Here is a 7,098-nt window from a genome sequence, read left to right as displayed (position 1 = left end):
TGGAGCAGGGCTGTTAACTCTGGATAATTGTTGAGGAAGCACTGCACCACCAGGTTCAAGGTGTGAGCCAAGCAAGGTATGTGGCTGAGTTTTGAAAGGGCTATGGCTGCCACAAAATTATGGCCATTATCACTAACTACCTTGCCTGTCTCAAGATGTATACTGCCCAGCCTTGACTCAGTTTGTCGCTGAAAGTACTCGGCCAGCACCTCCGCTGTGTGTCTGTCGCCCAAACACATCATCTGCAACACAGCCTGCTGACGCTTTCCACTAGCTGCTCGATAGGGGGACACCTCGTGTGCAACAGTGGTAGCTGCAGATGGAGTGCTCGTACGACTGCGCTCTGTGGACGAGCTTTCGCTTCTGGAGGAGGAGGAGGAGGAGGAGGGTCGAACGCCTACAGCCAACTGTTTCCTATACTGTGGGCTAGGCAGCACTGTCCCACCACCGCTGTCCCCTGTGGACCCTGCATCCACCACATTAACCCAGTGCGCAGTGCTGGACACGTAACGGCCCTGGCCATGCCGACTGGACCATGCATCTGTTGTGAGGTGCACCTTTCCACTCACTGACTGCTTGAGTGCATGGACAATGCGGTCTTTCACATGATGGTGGAGGGCTGGGATGGCTTTGCGAGAGAAGTGGCGACTGGGTAGGTCATAGCATGGTACTGCATAGGCCATGAGTTCGCGAAAAGCTGCGCTTTCCACCAACCGATAGGGCATCATCTCTAATGAGATTAGTTTGGCAATGTGGGCGTTCAGACCCAGTGTACGCGGATGAGAGACTGAGTACTTTCTTGACCTACTCATAGTCTCTGGGAGGGTGAGCTGGACTTGAGAGCTGCATATGGTGGAACTAGCGGTGGACAGGGCGGACTGAGAGAGGGTTGATGATGGTGATGGAGTTGGTGTTGTTTCTGATGGCCTAGATTCAGTCTTTCGTTGATATAACAGTGGGATTCCCTGACTGCTTTGGCCTTGCAATGACATCTCAACATTTGCTGCTGTGCTAACCGGTGGGCTTACAGTGGGGGAAACAATGTAGCTTTGCTGACTACCTTCTTTGTGATCAGTTGCACATGTGGTACTTGAGGTTTGGTGTTGTGTCCATGCTTGCAAGTGCATGCTGGTTAAATGTCTAAGCATGCAACTGGTATTCAAATTTTTCAGATTTTTCCCTCGGGTAAAGGTCTTTGCGCATTTCTTACAGATAACCTTGGCCTGATCATGAGGATTTTGTTCAAAAAAGTGCCACACTGCACTCTTCCTACTTTGGAAGACATTTTGCGGCCTAGCACGCTGTGCTATTTTGACCGTCTGGACAAGCTGTCCAGCAACTCTTTTGATTTTTGGAACCTGTCTTTGGAGTGCTCCGGGCCTGCCAGATAACAGCTGTTGCGATGTCGATGTCTGCTGTGGATGCTCCTCCTCCTCATCTTAGCTATTGGAAGCAGCACCCTCTTCCCCCAATGGATGCCAATCTGGGTCAACAACTGGGTCATCCATCACCTCCTCTTCAATGTCATGTGAACCTTCCTCTGTGTCACCGTGTATGGTGGTATAGTATGCGGGAAGGGGCACCTGAGTCTCATCAGGGTCAGAATCTGGCTCATTACACTGCAAGGACAATGTAGTGCTCTGAGTGAATGTACCAGCAGAATCATCTATCAGTGGCTGTGCATCAGTGCACTCCATGTCAGATTCATCTTGGCCTGGGTAATTCACCATTTCACTTGATAACCCAGGCATGGTATGTGAAAACAGCTCCATGGAGTAATCAGTTGTATGGCCTGCGTCATCCTTCAATCTTGGTTGGGTTGAAGGACACAAGGAAAGGTGTGGTTCATGAACATGAGCCTCCAATGACGACTCAGTGCTTTTATTTTTTACAACTTCAGAAGAGGAGGCGATAGAGCTGGAGGCTAAGTCAGCAATGTAAGCCAAAACTTTTTCCTGAAGCTCTGGCTTTAAAAGCGGTTTGCCAACTCTAGAAAACTAAGCCTTCGCGGTCTTGTGGAGCCAGACGATGACGCAGGCTCAGCACCTCCTGCATTCGGTCCTATTTTGCTTTTGCCACTACCATCAGATCCACCACCAACACCATCATTACCAGCTGGCAACCCCCGCCCAATTCCACGGCCTCTTCCACCAGCCTTCCTCATTTTTGGTAAAAATGTACACAAAATCCCACAAACTATATAGTAATGTAAAACAAGGTACAAGGTGTATATAGGACAGGGGAGATGTAGAATTTCTGAACACACTTGTGGACACTGTTGGATTGTGTGAGGCCCAGTGAATATCACACCGCTATGTCACAGGCTCAATGTCGCAGGTGTGAAAAATGTCACTATAGGACAGGGGAGATGTAGAATTTCTGAACACACTTGTGGACACTGCTGGATTGTGTGAGGCCCAGTGAATATCACACCGCTATGTCACAGGCTCAATGTCGCAGGTGTGAAAAATGTCACTATAGGACAGGGGAGATGTAGAATTTCTGAACACACTTGTGGACACTGTTGGATTGTGTGAGGCCCAGTGAATATCTCACCTCTATGTCACAGGCTCAATGTCGTAGGTGTGAAAAATGTCACTATAGGACAAGGGAGATGTAGAATTTCTGAACACACTTGTGGACACTGTTGGATTGTGTGAGGCCCAGTGAATATCACACCGCTATGTCACAGGCAGAAATTGGCTAGTGTATGACAAACTACAAGATGTATATAGAATTGGGCAGAATAGGAATCTCCCTAGAGTGTAGGTCTGTAAGAACGGAACATGTCTTCGACTTATTCTTACAGAGTCACACACAGATAGCGTCACTGTGGCCGTGATAACAGCCGTTACACGGTACTGAGAGAGGAGCGTGCACATACACCGCTGTCCGGTGTCCGTAAAATTGTCAAGCTCTGTGTTTTTTAAGTATACGGACTGACACACGCTGTCTCTCTATAGTTTTGAATGTGATCAAACAGCAAATATACTTAACTGTTCGAAAAACAGACAAAACTAGAAGGTGGAGGTCTGTAAGAGCGGAACATGTCCTCGACTTATTCTTACAGAGTCACACACAGATAGCTTCACTGTGGCCGTGATAACAGCCGTTACACGGTACTGAGAGAGGAGCGTACACCGCTGTATGGTGTGAAAAAATGCACGCTCAGTACCTCACCAGAACAAAAAAAAAATTTGGATTGCTTTTAAAAAAGCAGTTTGCAGAGCAGTGGGAAAACAGCAATGCAGCTATCAGGAAGCCTTATAAGGCAGCCTAACAACCAACACAGCTGATCCAGCAAAATATAGCCTCCACTTGCACTGCACACACAGTGCCTCGTGTGTTGTACAGACAAAATCGCTAGCAGAAGCAGTTTTTGGTGTCTTCTTCCCTGCCGAACGCTCTCCCTACAGAATCAGCAGCAGCAGCAGCTCTCCCTATTCTGAGATCAGCATGAGTAACATGGCGGTTGGCGTGCACGCCCTTTTATACCCCCTGTGACGCCCCCCAAAGCAAGCCAATCACTTGCATGCCCTTCTCAAAGATGGTGGTGACCCCTGCCTATGTCATCACGTTGCCCACAGTGTCCGTGGATCCTGATTGGCTGAAAAAGGGTGGAAAACAAACTTTTGAAACGCGACTTTGGCGCTAAAGTCACCGAGCCCGTGACCGACCTCACCCTAGGGTCGGGTTTCGTTTCATGAAACCCTACTTTACCAAAAGTCAGCGACTTTTGAAATTTTTCGACCCGTTTCGCTCAACTCTAATCAGAACCTGTGTTACCCTGTTCCTGACTAAAAACGCCAGTCAGCTGAGTTTGCCAGGTGGCTTCTCTGGCCTTATAGTCCATTATACAATTAAATTCACAAAATCTTTGAGAAAAACACAGCAAAGTACAATTATCAGAAATGGAACAAATTGTATATAAAATACTTTGTCAAGCACTAATTCAAATAAAATCCTATAAAAAAAATTTGCATTAAAGACAATAAAAGATATAATAATATATAAATATTTTATTAGATATAGAAAATATGATAATAATGCAAAAATAAAAGTAGCTGAATGAAACGGAGCACGTTTAAAATAGTATTGTTTCATAAAATTCATACAGAAATATACTCTAACATCCAAGTAAAATTGCCCAAAGAAATTTTATATAATTACGGTACCTGCACAGCAATATAATAACATAATTATTGCCATTAATGTTAATAAACAATTATATGCACCATTAAATTAATAAATCTATAATTACTAACAAATTACCAAAAACATGCTGACGTGCAAAATTGATTAATATATAAAAAGCAAAAAAAACTCCAAAATTTAATTTTTTTTATATAACCATAATATAAACTGCTGGAGTGCAAAGGGTTAATCAACACTATAAAAAAGTGCAACAGTGCAACAAACCATGATAAGCCGTGGTAAACATAAACACTATAAAAAGTGCTGTGGTAATTCTGTGGAACTTTTAGATTTTATCAAATTTTTAAATAATAACCAACTCAACCTCAAATTGACTTGTCATCATGATATCCATAGTGTTGACTTTTTGGATGTTATCATTAGACGAGATAATTTTGGTACTTTACAGACAGACCTCTTTCGCAAAAAAGTCTGTCAATTCTCTCTTACACGCTTCATCTTCTCATCCTGGTAATGTCATTGGAGCGATACCAGTTGGTCAATTTTTAAGACTCCAAACTTTGTGTTCCTCTATTGATGATTTAAAAATGAGGTCCAATGAAATGAAAAAAGGTTCCTGGAACATGTTTACAACCACAGATGTATTAAAAAGGCTTTTAATCGGGCTTTAAAACCAGAGAGACATACCGTATATACTCGTGTATAAGCCGACCCGTGTATAAGCCGACCCCCCTAATTATGCCACAAAAAACTGGGAAAACTTATTGACTCGCGTATAAGCCTAGGATGGAAAATGCAGCAGCTACTGGTAAATTTCAAAAATAAAAATAAATATTAATAAAAGTAAACTGGTGGCCCCATAAGATGCTCCATAGTAAAATACGCCCCATATAATGCTGCACAAAGGTTATTGATGGCCCATAAAATGCTCCATGTTAATATATATGCCCCATATAATAATGCTGCACAAAGGTTATTGGTGGCCCATAACATGCTCCATGTTAATATATATGCTCCATATAATGCTCCTGATGCTGCTGCTATTAGGAAAAAAATGACATACTCACCTCTCATCAGCTGCCCGCTGTTCCTCAGCTTTGCCGGCTCTCTGTAGGACCCGGGAGACTGAGAGGTGAATATGGCATGGCTGGCTCACCCTCCCCCAATTCTACTCTACCTCCCGGTGTCTGTATATCCGGCTCTGCTGCATCTCAGTCCCGGCTGTCTGCATCTCCCTTCCTGTGTTCTTCCTGTGCGGTCACATGGTACCGCTCATTAAAGTCATGAATATGCGGCTCCACCCCTATGGGAAGAAGACAGGAAGGGAGATGCAGACAGCCGGGACTGAGATGTAGCAGAGCCGGATATACAGATGCCTGGAGGATGAGTATCACTTCTCCTGCTCCCCCTCCCACGCTGGCTTTCAGGTGTATGACTCGTGTATAAGCCGAAAGGGTATTTTTCAGCCCAAAAAAGGGGCTGAAAAACTCGGCTTATACACGAGTATATATAGTAATATAGTAATTTAATTTTTACAAATTAGGCACCTAAAGTGGATAATAAGGTGAGACTCATCACTGAATATCATTCTTAGTGGCAGTTGATGCAGGAAATTCTCTCTAAACACTGGTCTATTTTGACTAGTGATCCGATTTTGAAGCAATATATAAGGTGCGTTCACATCCCGGGGTCCACCATGCAGAGATGGCAACTGCTGCTCGGTAATGGTGGACGTTATATGGTGGTACAATAGAAAAACACATGGGGTTAACTCCACCTAGTGTGTACAGAGGCGGATTGTTACCTCACAGAGCCGTCCGACTGCCAAACACAAATGCCGCAGCCTGTTTATGCTCACGGAGCTCGGCAATGTGAGCACTGGTGTATAGACACAGAACTCTACCCCTGAGACACTGGGTTAGAGTCCCTCTAGTCACACTAGTGCTCGGCACCACAACTGTGGTGCCAAGAAGAACCTAAATTAATAAATAAAGCGCACTATGTGCGAACTGCACCGCTCTGGCGGATGCCACTAACCACCTGGACAAGGTGGGAAAGCATTAGACTTGCGCATGGTGTTGCACTGGTGAATGCAGCTGCTAACTGCGATACTGAAAGTGCCCAGAGCTAGATGGCACCATATGGCGCTGAGTGAGGTGCTGAGATGTGGAAGCACCATGGCGCAGACCAAGCCACTGACAGGCGCTGACTCTAACTCTATAGCCCTATAACATGCGTATCCAAGGGAGGGGAGTCATAATGAGTCAGTCACCAGTTTCCTGCGTCCATCATCACTCACACAAGATACAATTGCAAACCTGCAAACCTTTTACAGCAGCGTCTTTCCGGGACCTTCCTGATGGTCCAATCCGAGCTGGAGAAGGACCTGAGCATGTGACCTCCGATCTCCAATGAGACATTATCCCACAGGCATGCTGAGTGGACCGAAAGGAGGACTTAGTCCCTGGAGTAGCTCACTGCTGACCAGCATGCGTTGCTATAGCTGGACCAGTGGTGGCAGCAGCAACCAAACAGTGCTAGTCTGAGCATATCTATCCTATATACTGAGTACAATAGTGGACATTTTGATTTAGATAAATAGAACAAAAGGTGTCCAAACACAAGGATGTCAGCGCCATCACACGCACATACAAGAACAACACAGAAGTATCCAGAACAAGGGTCATTAATGGCAATGGTTGGCCTGGCACAGGGCCGGACTGGGACAAAAAACAGCCCTGCCACACAAATCCCACAGCCCACAAACTATAACACCCATCAGCCCCGATCAGTGAATTTTTGCTATACTTTTTCGTCCCCTCAACACTCTCTTTAAGGAGTTATTTGAAGAGCCACGTATGAATGGCACCATAGTGCGTATGATTGACCACAGCTCCATTTACATGGTGCTCTTCAAAGCTACATTTCCTAGGATCATGGGGG

Source organism: Dendrobates tinctorius, unplaced genomic scaffold (genome assembly GCF_039654945.1).
Source record: "Dendrobates tinctorius isolate UK_male_01 unplaced genomic scaffold, ASM3965494v1 ptg000044l, whole genome shotgun sequence".
Classification (NCBI taxonomy): Eukaryota; Metazoa; Chordata; class Amphibia; order Anura; family Dendrobatidae; genus Dendrobates; species Dendrobates tinctorius.
Note: the sequence above shows the minus strand (reverse complement) of the source record.